At 45.1% G+C, this 16503-nt stretch overlaps 2 non-coding genes across 2 annotated transcripts; both read left to right on the top strand.

The window, feature by feature from the left end:
- The first annotated feature begins 14258 nt into the window (after positions 1–14258).
- LOC148802399 (18S ribosomal RNA) lies at positions 14259–16067 on the top strand. Its single transcript, XR_016083286.1, has one exon. It is a non-coding gene; the product is annotated as an 18S ribosomal RNA (ribosomal RNA).
- A 238-nt stretch (positions 16068–16305) lies between these two features.
- On the top strand, positions 16306–16461 carry LOC148802398 (5.8S ribosomal RNA). Its single transcript, XR_016083335.1, has one exon. It is a non-coding gene; the product is annotated as a 5.8S ribosomal RNA (ribosomal RNA).
- Positions 16462–16503: the final 42 nt, after the last annotated feature.

Below are 16503 nucleotides of genomic sequence, written 5' to 3'. Positions count from 1 at the left end.
TTCAATTATAGGGATTAATTCGGCCCACCTGTAAAGCCCAGTTTTAAAGGGTTAAAACTGCAAAAGCCCATTATTGTGAGATAAGCTGTATGGGCCAAACTGCTATCTGCGATTCAGCCCATACACCTAGTGGACATTAATCGTTAATGACTTGGTTTTTAAAATGGGCCGTTAAATGGGCTTTACAGCAATTAATTGATTGGATCAATTCCTCCTTTACATGTGATGTTTGGATGTTTGATGTGCTGCGACCATGGGCCATAAGTACTTGGCCCGTGATGACTCGTTAGTGGCTCTTGCGCACACCATGGCTGAATGCACATCATTGCCATGGTGTCCCTGAAGGTCATTGGATGACCCCCCTCTTTGCCTGGTGGGCCCCACAACCCTGAAAAGGGATGCGTACGGAACCCCTAGCCGATTAAGGCCCACCAGAAATCTGACTTTATGAAAGTCAGTGGGAGCCACTTTGGTTTGACCTAAATTAGAACTAGGCCGTAATTTTGTTCCCTCCAGCAAATATGAATGCAAGTGATAGGGAGATCCATATGATGGACTCTCTAAAGGCCTTCCGTCATTAGCACAATGATGGGTCCATCAGTAATGAGGAAACGCACCATAAAATTGGGCTATCCATTTGCTGTTGGATCTGTTAGAGTGTTTCATAAGATGATAGGGGCGTCATAGACCGATGTGGGAGGGGCTTCACCAGAAAATGGGAACTCTCTCACAGTACCTTGGCGTAACCTGAATATGATGGGTGTGCACTCACTGACATAAGGGTTTACCTGAAAACGGCTCTGAACCTTGTCTGACAGAGGCCAAAGGGAAACTCATTTGATGAGTGGATATGATCCGTCACAGAAAGGTGGTGGGGTTATGCAGCTGAAACAGTTGGCTTCACGCACCCCATGTGATTTCCCACATTTCCAGAGACATTTCGTCGTCTCCGTCACTGAGATAGGAGGGAAATCTCAGAGATGAACAAATGGGAATGGAACATAGATTAAAAGCCATATCTATGTAGGTAAACATGAATCAAACTAAGGTTGTGGACTAATGATTTTGCTGTTTTATCAGAAAATGGCAAACAGTCAATTTGCAAAGCTTCTAGACGATAACAAGCTTAAGGGCCCAAACTATGCCGACTGGTACAGAAATCTTATGCTGGTCCTAACTTCTGAAAAGTTAGACAAGGTAGTGAAAAATCCTGCCCCGGAACGTCCGGGTGATAGGGCTTCTGAGGCTCGTAGGAGGGACTACCAAGATTGGGAGGATAAGAACTCCCTAGCCCGCTGCTTTGTCATTGCCTCATTAGACAACTCAATACAGAGGCAGTTCGATCAGATCGAACTTGCCAAGGACATATTGGACAGTCTAAGGACAATGTATGAGGAGCAGAACCGTTCTACTCGACAGAAGGTCCTGAAATTGTTCATGACCGCGTAGATGACCAAAGGGCAGAAAGTTCATGACCATTGTCTTCGGATGATGGGATACATCAACGAACTTGAAGCTCTTGGATCCGGGCTAGATCTTGGCACGCAAGTGGATGCCATCCTAAATTCTTTGCCCTCTTCCTTCAATGCGTTCACTATGAACTACAATATGAATAAGCTGAATGTCAGCATCCAGGAACTCAGCAATATGTTGCAGAGGGTCGAGGATTTACTCAAGAAGGATGAGCCTGTGGTTATGCTTGCTGAAGCTAACAAATCGGGCAAGAGAAAGAGAAAGGCAAAGAAGCCCCAGAAGAAGACTACCAAACCCAAGAAGCAGAAGAAGAACAAGGCATCTGATGTCTGTCACTTCTGCAAGCAGACCGGCCACTGGAAGAGGAACTATCCTACCTACCTGGAATCTAAGAAAGGTAATATCGAAACTTGTGTCATAGAAACTAATATGTTAGTTACTTCTGTGTCCTGGTGTGTTGACTCCGGGGCTTCAACTCATGCGTGTAACTCACTGCAGGGGTTCAAAGTTAGCAGAAGGTTGAGTGAAGGTGAAGTGACACTGTTCTTGGGAACAACTGCAAGTGTTGCAGCTGCGGCAATAGGAACCGTAGAATTAGTTTTTAAAGGAGTCCTTGTACTTAAAGATTGTCTTTATGTACAGAACTTGAGAAGGAATTTAATTTCTGTTTCAAAATTGTGTGCTGATGGATATACTGTTTACTTTAGTAATATGATTACTGTTAAACGGAATAATAAATTCATCGCATGCGGGGAACTAGAGAACGGTCTCTATGTTCTGCATCCTTCTTTGGAAACTAACTTAACCGAAACTACGTCGGTCGAAAATCCCAAGAAAAGGACTCGTGATACAGTAAATCCCACGTGCCTCTGGCATTACCGACTTGGCCACATCGGTGTCGACCGAATCACAAGACTGGTAAAGGATGGTCCTTTGGATTTTCTAACCGTAGAAAATCTTCCCACTTGTGAACCTTGCCTCCAAGGTAAGATGACTAAGCGGCCATTTGACGGTAAGCCTGAAAGATGTGCAGGCACACTTGACCTAATACATACTGATGTATGTGGTCCCCTGAGTGTTAGGACACAGAATCAACACGTGTACTTCATCACCTTTACAGATGATTTTTCACGATATGGTTACGTGTACCTAATGAGACATAAGTCTGAATCATTTGAAAAGTTCAAAGAGTTCAGACAGGAAGTCGAGAAACAGTTAGGGAGAGAAATTAGGGCCCTTCGATCAGATTGAGGTGGTGAGTATCTCTCTGACGAATTCAGGGACTACTTAAAGGCCAATGGGATAGTGTCACAACTAGCTCCTCCTGCTACACCTCAACTCAACGGTGTTTCAAAGAGGAGAAATAGGACCTTGTTGGACATGGTCCGGTCACTTCTCGTACGCTCAGAATTACCCACATCCTTTTGGGGATACGCATTAGAGACTGCTATCTACGTGCTGAATAGGGTTCCAACCAAATCAGTTCCGAAAACTCCATATGAGCTTTGGACCGGAAGGAAGCCAAGTGTGAGACACTTGAAGATTTGGGGTTGTCCTGCACACGTTAAAAGAACAAGTGCGAACAAGTTGGAATCTAAAACCAGCCGTTGCCTGTTTATAGGCTACCCAAAGGATTCGGTGGGTTATCTATTCTATGACCCAAGTGAGCAGAAAGTGTTCTGCAGTCGAAACGCCCGATTCTTAGAATCCGATTACATCCTGGACACCCATCGTCAGGAAATAGTTCTTGATGAGGAGAGCTCAGGAGCAGTGGGAGATGTCCCACAAGTTCCAGGTAATGACCAACCTAGAAGGACCACCCGGGTATCCAGACCACCAGTCCAATATGGTTATGACCAGGATAGTTACCTGGTGGAAGCCTTGACTAGTGAAGAGGATCCCGTGACTTACGCGGAAGCTATGTTAGACATAGACTCCCAGAAGTGGGTGGAGGCCATGAGAGCCGAGATGGACTCAATGGAGACCAATGGAGTCTGGACTCTAGTGGATCCGCCCTCCGGGGTAAAAGCAATTGGTTGCAAATGGATCTACAAGAGGAAGAAGGGCCCCAATGGCAGGATTGAGACCTTTAAAGCTCGTTTGGTGGCGAAAGGGTATACTCAGAAAGAAGGCATCGACTATGAGGAAACCTTTTCACCGGTGGCCATGCTTAAATCCATTAGGATCCTGCTAGCTGTAGCAGCGTACCATGATTACGAGATTTGGCAAATGGATGTCAAAACAGCGTTCCTGAATGGAGATCTTAGTGAAGATATCTACATGCAGCGGCCGCAAGGCTTCATTGCTGCTGGTCAGGAACACATGGTATGTAAACTTAATAGATCCATATATGGACTTAAGCAGGCATCTAGGAGTTGGAACATCCGTTTTGATTCTGCAGTCAAAACGTTTGACTTTGAGCAGAATCCGGATGAGCCCTGTGTTTACAGGAAATCCAGTGGGGATAAGATCACCTTTTTAGTCTTGTATGTGGACGATATCCTACTCATTGGGAATGATGTAGGAATGTTGACTTCGGTCAAGGTATGGCTATCACAGCAGTTCTCCATGAAAGATCTTGGAGAAGCTTCATACATACTGGGTCTTCGACTCTATAGAGATAGATCGAAGCGGATAATTGGATTATCCCAGGCTGCTTACATTGACAAAATTGTCAAAAGATACAGCATGGAAAACTCCAAGAAAGGAAACGTTCCTTTCAGGCACGGAGTCACTCTCTCCAAGAAGATGTCTCCCAAGACTTCTGAGGAGATTGAGAGCATGAGAGACGTTCCCTATGCCTCAGCTGTGGGGAGCATCATGTACGCCATGTTGTGCACTCGCCCGGACATAGCTCAGGCGGTGAGTGTGGTAAGCAGATTCCAGGCAAACCCAGGACAGGAGCATTGGACCGCTGTGAAGAACATACTCAAATACCTTCGAAGGACGAAAGAGTTTTGTCTGGTATTCGATGGTAGTTCACTGCAAGTTCTAGGGTATACCGATGCCGATTTCCAGTTGGATCCAGATGATAGAAAGTCTACATCTGGGTATGTTTTCACGATAGGATCGTGTGCTGTTTGCTGGAAAAGCAGCAAATAGGGGTCCACTGCAGACTCCACAACCGAGGCCGAGTACATTGCCGCAAGTGAAGCTGCCAAGGAAGCCGTGTGGATGAAGAAATTCATACACGAATTGGGAGCGATTCCATCCAGCACATCACCCATCCCGTTGTTGTGTGACAACAATGGAGCGATCGCCCAGGCTAAAGAGCCTCGGGCCCACTCGAAGTCAAAGCACATCGAGAGGAAGTACCATGTACTGCGGGAGATCGTTGGTAGAGGGGACGTCCTAATTCAAAAGGTAGCATCAGCGGATAATGTGGCAGACCCATTGACTAAGCCACTGACACAGAAGGTGTTTAAGAAACACGTGGAAAGTATGGGACTCCGGCTTGTACCAGATTGGACCTAAGTGCAAGTGGGAGCTGTTAGACAGTTTTGTATGCCCTTAGCTTCAATCATTTTGATGTACTTTTGTTATTTAGTGGAAATAAATAAAGTGCATGTTTGATTCATGTTGTTTGGTTTAATTCTGTGTAAAACCCTAAAACTGGACATTTGTAGAGACTCATGTTAGTTTTAAATGTTCACAGCCGTTGGATAAGTCTGGGGAGATTTATCCTACCAAGGCTGATACTGGTGTGCCACCAAGTGTTGGGATGACCCGTCTCAGCCATCAGGGTAAGACCCGAGGCACATACAGCATGGGATTACTTGAATCCTTGAACCGGACCAGATTTCCAGTCTTGCCCTGGACCTTGGAGATAGATGGGCAAAACTGGAAAGTTACACCTGACCCCTAGACTCGATTATGACACTTCACTAGGTGTTGGATCAGGCTGCCTTTGATATGCCAATCAGTGAGATCCTTAGTGGGGATCAAAACCTGGGTATGTTGGGGTAGTTTGAGAATTCATCTGAGTGGGTGGTCATAGTGACAGAATCAGCCACTTTGTCGGACAAAGGGTAATGATCGGGAATGCACTCTCTTTGATGGAAACCAAACTGCCGGCAGTTGATTTCAATCGTTGGAATTTTGTTTTTGCAAAATTAATATATTTACATATATATGTACGGTTTCAAAATGTTTGCAAATGGTTTTAATTCCCGGGATCCATGTGAGAGGAGAGTGCGGCACTGTTCCTTGCAGCCGAGGGAGAGGTCCTCTCTTGTCGGGCAGTGCTTGATCATTAAGGGCTGATCTTGTCGGGCAGTGCTTGATCATTAAGGGCTGATCATTAAGTGTAAGGCCATTTAGGATAATACCTGAAGGGCTAATCTTGCACCTGCCCACAGTCCCTGGGTTTTTATAAGATGGCTTGGCCCAGGGACCACTTAATGTAAGTGTTGGGCCCATAGGGTTCATATGATGGACTCAAGGGGTTCATTGAGATTTTCAGTGAATTCGGCTGGGCCTTGTATTAAAGGCTGGGCCGAACCCATGTGGCTGGTGTGTAGATCAATGCTTGGGTCCCACGCCATACAAAGAAGCCCAACTGGGCAGCAGATTGGAAACTAATTAAACACTGAATACTTAATGGGCCAAAAGCCCATTTCGAGGTGGGCTGATATGATCACCCATCAATGGGGCGAATTTGAGATTGAAGTTAGCAAAAAGGATTGGGCTCTTAGCCTTATCCACTCTTAGAGACCAAATTCAAATCAGATTTGAATCTGGTAACCTCCTGATAAGATCAGGAGTAAGCTAACTCTATCTGGGAAAGGGATTAAGATTATCCCCTATCCAAATACTGATTTGGATTGGGATAACTCCTAATTAGGAGATTTCTTAATCAAGAAGAAAGGGAGGAGATTTTCGAATGAACCAAGAGAGAGAAATCAGATTTCGATCCAAGAGGTTTTTGTAAGCAAGAATGGTTCCTGCGAATTGAGATTAGATCTCATTCTCTCCAGAAAAGAAAATAGTTCAGCCTTTTCGTTTTTGGAAATCTCCTCCTGCCGCCGCCATCTGCATTATTGCAAGATTTGATCCTTGCAGAAAAGAAAGTCAAGAAACCAGTTTTTGACATCAGTCTTGCAAGAAAGACTGAAGGAATTCAGTGTTTAGTACATCCAGGGGATTCTTGTGAAGGATCAAGTGTGTAGGACGCACCCTGCTGGTTCTGTTCCATCCACAGCTGTGTCATCTTCAGCAGGGACAGATCTTGGAGCATTCTTTGGGCGTGAACACCAACTTTGGGAGATACTGCTTCTCCGGATCAGGTATAATCCTCCCATTTATCTTTTGGTACAGATCTGGTTTGATTAGGGTTCAAGTAGATCCTTGAATATTGTATTCTAAATTCAGGGAATATGATTCCCAGTTGGGAGAAGGTAGGAAATTTTGAAATTCGCCCCACCCATTCCGCAACCTTTATGGCGTCCATTAGATGGATCCTACCATTCTTTCAGCTATAGCTAGCAGGATCCTAATGGATTTAAGCATGGCCACAGGCGAAAAGGTTTCCTCATAATCGATGCCTTCTTTCTGAATGTACCCTTTCGCCACTAGACGAGCCTTGAAGGTCTCAATCCTGCCATCGGGGCCTTTCTTCCTCTTGTAAATCCATTTGCAACCGATTGCTTTTACCCCGGAGGGTGGATCTACTAGAGTCCAGACTCCATTGGCCTCCATTGAGTCCATCTCTGCTCTCATGGCCTCCACCCACTACTGGGAATCTATGTCCAACATAGCTTTCGCGAAAGTCACGGGATCCTCCTCACTAGTCAAGGTTTCCACCAGGTAACTATCCTGATCATAACCATAACGGATTGGTGGCCTGGATGCCCGAGTGGATCTTCTAAGTTGGTCACTACCTGGAAGTTGTGGGACATCTCCCACTGCTCCTGAGTTCTCCTCATCAAAAACAACTTCCTGACGATGGGTGTCCAGGATATAGTCGGTTTCCAAGAATTGCGCATTTCGACTGCAGAACACTTTCTGCTCACTTGGGTCATAGAAAAGGTAACATACAGAGCCTTTTGGGTACCCTAAAAATAGGCAACGACTGGTCTTAGATTCCAACTTGTCTGCACTCGTTCTTTTAACATCTGCTGGACAACCCCAAATCTTCAAGTGTCTGACACTTGGTTTCTTTCCGGTCCAAAGTTCATATGGAGTATTCGGAACCGATTTGGTTGGAACCCGATTCAGCACATAAATCGCAGTCTCTAATGCGTAACTCCAAAAGGATGTGGGTAACTCTGAGTGTATGAGTAGCGACCGGACCATATCTAATAAGGTCCTATTCCTCCTCTCTGAAACACCGTTAAGTTGTGGTGTAGCAGGAGGAGCTAATTGTGATACTATCCCATTTTGCCTTAAGTAGTCCCTGAATTCGTCAGAGAGATACTCGCCACCTCGATCTGATCGAAGGGCTTTAATTTCTCTCCCTAACTGTTTCTCGACCTCTTGTCTAAACTCTTTGAACTTTTCAAAGGATTCAGACTTGTGTATCATTAGGTACACATAACCATATCGTGAAAAATCATCTGTGAAGGTGATGAAATACACGTGTTGATTTCATGTCCTAACACTCAGGGGACCACATACATCAGTATGTATTAGGTCAAGTGTGCCTATACATCTTTCAGGCTTACCGTTAAATGGCCGTTTCGTCATCTTGCCTTGTAGGCAAGGCTCTTAGGTGGGAAGATCTTCTACAGCTAGAAAATCCAAAGGACCATCCTTTACCAACCTTGAGATTCGGTCAACACCGATGTGGCCAAGTCAGTAATGCCACAGACACGTGGGATTAACTGTATCACGGGCTCTCTTCTTGGAAATTTCAGCCGACGTAGTTTCGGTTATGTTAGTTTCTAGAGAAGGATGTAGAACATAGAGACCGTTCTCCAGTTCCCCGTATGCGATGAATCTGTTATTTCTTTTAATAGTAATCGTATTACTAAAGAAGACAGAATAACCATCTGCACACAGTTTTGAAACAGAAATCAAATTTCTTCTTAAATTTTTTACGTAAAGACAATCTTTCCGTACAATTATTCCTTCTCTAAAAAATAATTCCACGGTTCCTATGGCCGCGGCTGCAACAGTTGCAGTAGTCCCCAAGTAGAGTGTGACGTCTCCTTCACTCAGCCTTCTGCTTACCTTGAACCCCTGCAGTGAGTTACACGCATGAGTTGAAGCCCCGGAGTCAATACACCAGGACGCAGAAGCTACCAATAAATTGGTTTCTATAACACAAGTTTCGAAGTTACCTTTCTTGGATTCCAGGTAGGCAAGACAATTCCTTTTCCAGTGGCCGGTCTTCTTGCAGAAGTGACAGGCATCCGATGCTTTGTCTTTCTTCTGCTTCTTGCTTTTAGTGGCTTTCTTCTGAGGCTTCTTTGCCTTCCTCTTTCTCTTGCCTGTTTTGCCAGCTTCAACAAGCATGGCTACAGGCTCATCCTTTTAAATCAGTTCTTTAGCTCTTTGCAACATATTGCTGAGCTCTTGTAAGCTGACATTCAGCTTGTTCATGTTATAGTTCATGATGAACGGATTAAAGGAAGGAGGCAAAGAGTTAAGGATAGCATCTATCTGGGTTGCAAGGTCCAGCCCGGATCCAAGAGCCTCTAGTTCATTGATGTATCCCATCATCCGATGACAATGGTCGTGAACATGTTGACCCTTGGACGTTTGTGTGGTCATGAACTGTTTCAAGACCTTTTGTCAAGTAGAACGATTCTGCTCTTCATACATTGTCCTGAGACTGTCCAATATGTCTTTGTCAAGTTCGATCTGATCGAACTGCCTCTATATCGGATTGTCCAAGGAGGCAATGATGTAACACCGGGCAAGGGAGTTTTTCTCCTCCCATTCTTGATAGTCTCTCCTTCGGGCCTCAGAAGCCCTATCTCCCGGACGTTCCGGGGTAGGATTCTTTGCCGCTTTGTCAAGTTTTTCAGAAGCAAGGACCAGCATAAGGTTCCTATACCAGTCAGCATAGCTTGGCCCTTCAACTTGTTGTCATCAAGTAGCTTTGCCAATGATCCGTTTGCCATTTTCTGATAAAAGAGCAAACATCAGTCCACAACCTAATTTGATTCATGTTCATTTCATAGATATGGATTTTAATCTACGATCCATTTCCATTTATTCATCTCTGAGATTTCCCTCCTTTCTCAGTGATGGAGACTACGGGTTGTCTCTAGAAATGTGGGAAATCACATAGGGTGCATGAGGCCAACTGTTTCCGCTGCATAACCACACCACCTTTCTGTGAAAGATCATATCCACTCATCATATGAGTTTTCCCTTTGGCCTCTGTCAGACAAGGTTCAGAGCCGTTTTCAGGTAAACCTTTCTGTCCAGTGAGTGTTTACCCATCATATTCGTGAACGTCAAGGTACCGTGAGAGCGTTCCCATTTTCTGGTGAAGCCCCTCCCACATCGGTCTATGACGCCCCTATCATCTTATGAAACACTTAGACAAGCCCAACAGCAAATGGATAGCCCATTTTCTGGTGCGTTTCCTCATTACTGAAGGACCCATCCTTGTGCTAATGATGGAAGGCCTTTAGAGAGTTCATCATGTGAATCTCCCTATCACATGCACTCATATTGTCTGGAGGGAACAGATAAATACGCCCTAGTTCTAACTTTAGGTCAAACCAAAGTGGCTCCCACTAACTTTCATAAAGCCAGATTTTGTTGGGCCTAAATCGGCTAGGGTTCTGCACGAGACCTCATGATGAGGTGTGGGGCCCACCACTGAGGGAGGTCATCCAATGACCAAAAGGGACACCATGGCAATGATGTGCATTCAGCCATGGTGTGCGAAAGAGCCACTATCGATTGAGTATGGGCCAAGTACTTATGGCGCATGTACGTAGCACATCACACATCCATACATCACATGCAGGGATAAATTCATCCAATCAATTAATTATCTGTAAAGCCCATTTGAAGCCCATTTTAAATCCATGATATTAACCATTAATATTATCTAGGTATATGGGCCGAATGGTTCAACCCATAAAGCTTTAAGGGTTAAGTGGGCTTTAAGCAGTTTTAACTGTTTAAAACTGGGCCTTTACAGGTTGGGCCAAATTAACCATTTAATTAAATATCAATCCTTAGGCCCATTAGTGGGAAAATTAGGGCTAACTTTCAGCCTTGATTAAACCCTAGATTCGGTCCAAATAGTTTGAACCAATCTTGGTTCGAATGGGTCTAGGGTTTGATCTTTAATTAAATCTTTAATTCATGAAAATAATCTGAAATTAGTTACTGATAAAAGAAAAACAACAATCAGTAAATCAGGGCTGTTCGCACAATCCATCCTACAAAACAGAGGTTAGATCACAGAATGCAGTTTCACAAACTGTAAATCGTAGATAGCGATTCTCCCATCTGCGAAATCTCCTTCTCTGCGCCACCATCTTCGATCCAAAAATAAATTAAATAGAAATCCTATTTCTATTAATTATTACATCAGATCGAATTCCTATACATTGAGTCTAGAAAATAAAAAAAAATATTTACAGACAAAATGTAATAAATAAATCAAGAAACTGCAAAAAAAAAACGCAGGTTCCCTGCGCAAATCAAGATTTTGATCTCCCTTTGTACGAATAACCCATAAATCAAGAAAATCATAAAGAACAATTCTAAATAATAATCAGATTTATATAAAATTAATTTCAGATTATTCGCCCCTTAATTTTGGGAACAAATTTCCCAAAACCCATATCTGCGCAAATTGGGTAGAACACCATCTGCCCATTTGCGCAGGTTCAGTTCTGAAACAAATTGGTTCAAGATTTGAACCAGGGCTCTGACACCACTGATGGGATGAGAGATCCATCCTATGGATGCCCAATGATTGCGGAATAAGGGGCGAATTTCAAAAAATTTATCTCTCCCTTTAATTGGGAATCGTATTCCCTATTTAGAAAATCGTATTTTCAAAGATCAATCTTGAACCATAAACTGAACCAGATCTGAACCAAAAGAAGTGGGAGAGGATTATACATGATACGGAGAAATACTATCTCCCAATGGAGGGTTCATGCCCAAGGAAGGATCCAAAATCTGCTCCCACTGAAGATGGCGCAGTGAAGGATGGAGCAGAATCAACAACGTTCTTCAAAAGAACTTGACCCTTCGCAAGAATCAACTGGACGGCTTGTGAGTACAGCTCCAACCAATCTTTTCCCAAAAGATTGAGATCAAGATCACATCTTGATTGCTCCCAAGAACTGGAGATCGAACTGAAGGAATGGCAATGGTAGGAAGGTGGCGGCAGGAGAGAATTCGCAGTATGCAGGAAATCTCTCAATCTCTCTTTCTTTAAAGTGAAGAATGATGTTGATGATCTAAAAGGCTGCCGCCCCCTTCCCCTTTTATAATCTCAAAGGGATCAGCTCCTAATCAGATTAGGAGTTGCTAATCCAAATCATATTTGGGTTAGAAGTCCCTTAGTGATAAGGGATAATCCTTAACTTATCTGCAGATCAGATCAGCTATCTCCTAATCTAATTAGGAGGTTTCCATATCTAAATCTCATTTAGTTCTTGGAATCTCTGAGTGGATAGAGTCTAAGCCCAATCCTTTTAGTTGACCCACTTAAGAATTCGCCCCCTTTAAATGACTGATCAAATCAGCCCAGTTCGAAATGGGCTTAAGGCCCATTAAAGGTTATGTACTCAAAAAGCCTTCCAAACTGCTGCCTAGTTGGGCTTCTTTGTATAGCATGGGACCCAAGCATTGATCTACACATCAGCCACATGGGTTCAGCCCAACCTTTGTTACAAGGCCTAGCCGAATGCACTACTGAAGACAGTGTACCCCCTGAAACCCATCAAATGGGCTCTATGGGCCCAACACTTACACTAAGTGGTCCCTGGGCCAAGCCACCTTGTAACACCCAGGGACTGTGGGAAGATGCAAGATTAGCCCATCAGGTGTTATCCTCAATGGTCTTACACTTAACCTCTCAGCCCATAATGATCACACACTGCCCGACAAGAGAGGACCTCTCCCTCAGCTGCAAGGAACAGTGTTGCACTCTCCACTTATATGGATCCCGGGAATTAAAACCTTTTGCAAACCTTTTAGAAACCATAATATATATACTTTTATATCTCATATAAAATATACTTTGCAAAAAACAAATCTCAACGATTGAAATCGGCTGCCGACAGTCTTGGTTTCCATCAGTGAGAGTGCATCCCTGATCATTACCTTTGTCCGACAAAGGGGCTGATCCTGTCACTATGATCACCCACTCAGATGAATTCTCAGACTGTCCCAACATACCCAGGTTTTGACCCCCGCTAAGGATCTCACTGATTGGTACATCAAAGATAGCCCAATCTGACACGTAGTGTAGTATCATAATCGAGTCTAGGGGTCGGGTGTAACTTTCCAATTTTGCCCATCAATCTCAAAGGTCCAAGGCAATACTGGAAATCTGGTCCAGTTCAAAGATTCAATTAATCCTACACTGTATGTGCCTAGGGTCTCACCCTGGCAGCTGAGATAGGCCATCCCAACCGACTTGGTGGCACCACAGTGTCAGCGTTGTCAGGATAGGTCTCCCCAGACCGACCCACTGGTTGTGAACATTCTAAACTAACACGAGTCTCATTAAGTGTCCAGTTTAAGGGTATTACACAGAAACATACCAAGGGAACATGAATCAAATATGTATCTTTATTCATTTACAATAAACTCATAAAGTACATCATTCTAATTGAAGCTAAGGGCATACAAAACTGTCTAACAACTGCACAATGACGTGCACTAGAAGTGATCTTGGAGTGCGACGATGCACGCGTTGTAGCGCAACGTCTGTTTAGTTCCCCTTGATCGCAAGTGATGTGTATTGTGTTGGGTGCCCTCAGCAGAATACGCGGTCGCACTTGCTGTGTTGAGCACTGCGTGCGTTGCCGCAGCCTTAACAGTGTTGTCCCGCGCATGAACACGCGTTTGTGGGTTAGCGATGCTGGGTTAGGTGACGTGCAAGGTGTTTGGCAATTGTGCTTTGGGTGCCTCCCCGCATGCTGCCCAGGGCACTCCATGGTGCCTCCGTGGCGTACCTATTTCAAGCGTGGGAGGCCCCCATGGGGACCTCACATGAGTGGGAATGGTGCAACATGGTGGGCATCTCTCGCATTTCTTGTGATCTCATGGTGACCCCTTTTCGGATGTTGATTCATGTTGGTGGTTGCTTTCTGTGCTTAGTGGGGCCTTTGGGTGCTGCTTTCCTCGGCCATTCTACGTGTCATTGATGCGTCGTTGGTTTGGGGGGTGGTTGCTTGAAGGTGTACGCGATGCGCGTGAGTGGTGTTTGGATGGCATGTGTTGATGGGCTCTATGCTTGTGGTCGAAACCATTAACCTGCCCCTCCTCTTCAGTTTCGCCCAAGCTAGTTGTTGCTATCTAGGCGTGTGCAGATGGTTCCTGTGTTGCCTACCCAAAGAAATGGAATTGATACCCCTCGAGTGATAGTTCGTCTCTCTCCTCCCAAGGTGGGGGGTGAGGCAGCCATGAACATGTAGAGCATGATGCCATGCATTGTCTTGTGATTTTGCAATGCACTCGGCATATGTCTAGTGTGTGTTCTCTTGGATGCAGACGATGCCAAGGGTAGGGGCCTTAGGTCCCTTGTTACCACCCTATTATATGTCCTGATATGTGATTGACAATTGCAACCGCGTAGAGCGTTCGATGTTTTCGGATGGTCTCATGCGGGTTGTGATGTCGACAATGAATGCTACCTGGTTGATCCTGCCAGTAGTCATATGCTTGTCTCAAAGATTAAGCCATGCATGTGTAAGTATGAACTATTTTAGACTGTGAAACTGCGAATAGCTCATTAAATCAGTTATAGTTTGTTTGATGGTATCTACTACTCGAATAACCATAGTAATTCTAGAGCTAATACGTGCACCAAACCCCGACTTCTGGAAGGGATGCATTTATTAGATAAAAGGTCGACGTGGGCTTTGCCCGTTGCTCTGATGATTCATGATAACTCGACGGATCGCACGGCCTTTGTGCCGGCGACGTATCATTCAAATTTCTGCCCTATCAACTTTCGATGGTAGGATAGTGGCCTACTATGGTGGTGACGGGTGACGGAGAATTAGGGTTCGATTCCGGAGAGGGAGCCTGAGAAATGGCTACCACATCCAAGGAAGGCAGCAGGCACGCAAATTACCCAATCCTGACACGGGGAGGTAGTGACAATAAGTAACAATATCGGGCTCTACGAGTCTGGTAATTTGAATGAGTACAATCTAAATCCCTTAACGAGGATTCATTGGAGGGCAACTCTGGTGCCTGCAGCCGCGGTAATTCCAGCTCCAGTAGTGTATATTTAAGTTGTTGCAGTTAAAAAGCTCGTAGTTGGACCTTGGGTTGGGTCGACCGATCCGCCTTGCAGTGTGCACCGGTCGTCTCGTCCCTTCTATCGGCGATGCATTCCTGGCCATAACTGGTCGGGTCGTGCCTCCGGTGCTGTTACTTTGAAGAAAATAGAGTGCTCAAAGAAAACCTACGCTCTGTATACATTAGCATGGGATAACATCATAGGATTTCGGTCTTATTACATTGACCTTTGGGATCAGAGTAATGATTAACAGGGACAGTCAGGGGCATTCGTATTTCATAGTCAGAGGTGAAATTCTTGGATTTATGAAAGATGAACCACTACGAAAGCATTTGCCAAGGATGTTTTCATTAATCAAGAACGAAAGTTGGGGGCTCGAAGATGATCAGATACTGTCCTAGTCTCAACCATAAACGATGCTGACCAGGGATCGGTTGATGTTGCTTTTAGGACTCCGTCGGCACCTTATGAGAAATCAAAGTCATTGGGTTCCGGGAGGAGTATGGTCGCAAGGCTGAAACTTAAAGGAATTGACGGAAGGGCACCACTAGGAGTGGAGCCTGCGGCTTAATTTGAATCAACACGAGGAAACTTACCAGGTCCAAACATAGTAAGGATTGACAGACTGAGAGCTCTTTCTTGATTCTATGGGTGGTGGTGCATGGCCGTTCTTAGTTGGTGGAGCAATTTGTCTGGTTAATTCCGTTAACGAACGAGACCTTAGCCTACTAACTAGGTATGTGGAGGCACCCTTCACGGCCAGCTTCTTAGAGGGACTATGGCCGTTTAGGCCACGGAAGTTTGAGGCAATAACAGGTCTGTGATGCCCTTAGATGTTCTGGGCCGCACACGCGCTACACTGATGTATTCAACGAGTCTATAGCCATGGCTGACAAGCCTGGGTAATCTTTGAAAATTTCATCGTGATGGGGATAGATCATTGCAATTGTTGGTCTTCAACGAGGAATTCCTAGTAAGCGCGGGTCATCAACTCACGTTGACTACATCCCTGCCCATTGTACACACTGCCTGTCGCACCTACCGATTGAATGGTCCAGTGAAGTGTTCGGATCATGGCAATGTGGGCGGTTCGCCGCTTGCAACGTCGCGAGAAGTCCACTGAACCTTATCATTTAGAGGAAGGAGAAGTCGTAACAAGGTTTCTGTAGGTGAACCTGCGGAAGGATCATTGTCGATGCCTTCCCCACGGAAAGACCTGTAAACATGTGATGCCCGCAAGGGCCCACGAGGGGTGGTCTTGGGGTATGACCTCCATGGCCATCTCTCGCTGGTTAGGAGTTGCGCTCGATGCATTGTCTCGTGGCCTCCTAGCTAACAACCAACTCTAGGCGCGGATGGCGCCAAGGAATCTCCATGGAAGGGTGCATGATCCCAACATTGTTGGGTGTTTTGCCTCTGTATTCAAAAACAACTCTCGACAACGGATATCCCGGCTCTCGCATCGATGAAGAACATAGTGAAATGCGATACATGGTGTGAATTGCAGAATCCCGTGAACCATCGAGTCTTTGAACGCAAGTTGCGCCCGAGGCCCCTGGGCCAAGGGCACGCCTGCCTGGGCGTCACGCATCGTTGCCCCTCCCTCCCTTGCCCCATTAGGTGTTGGA

Source organism: Nelumbo nucifera, chromosome 2 (genome assembly GCF_055504915.1).
Source record: "Nelumbo nucifera cultivar China Antique chromosome 2, China Antique-T2T, whole genome shotgun sequence".
Classification (NCBI taxonomy): Eukaryota; Viridiplantae; Streptophyta; class Magnoliopsida; order Proteales; family Nelumbonaceae; genus Nelumbo; species Nelumbo nucifera.
The sequence above is the reverse complement of the archived record's forward strand: the minus strand, read 5'-3'. Positions and strand labels throughout refer to the sequence as shown.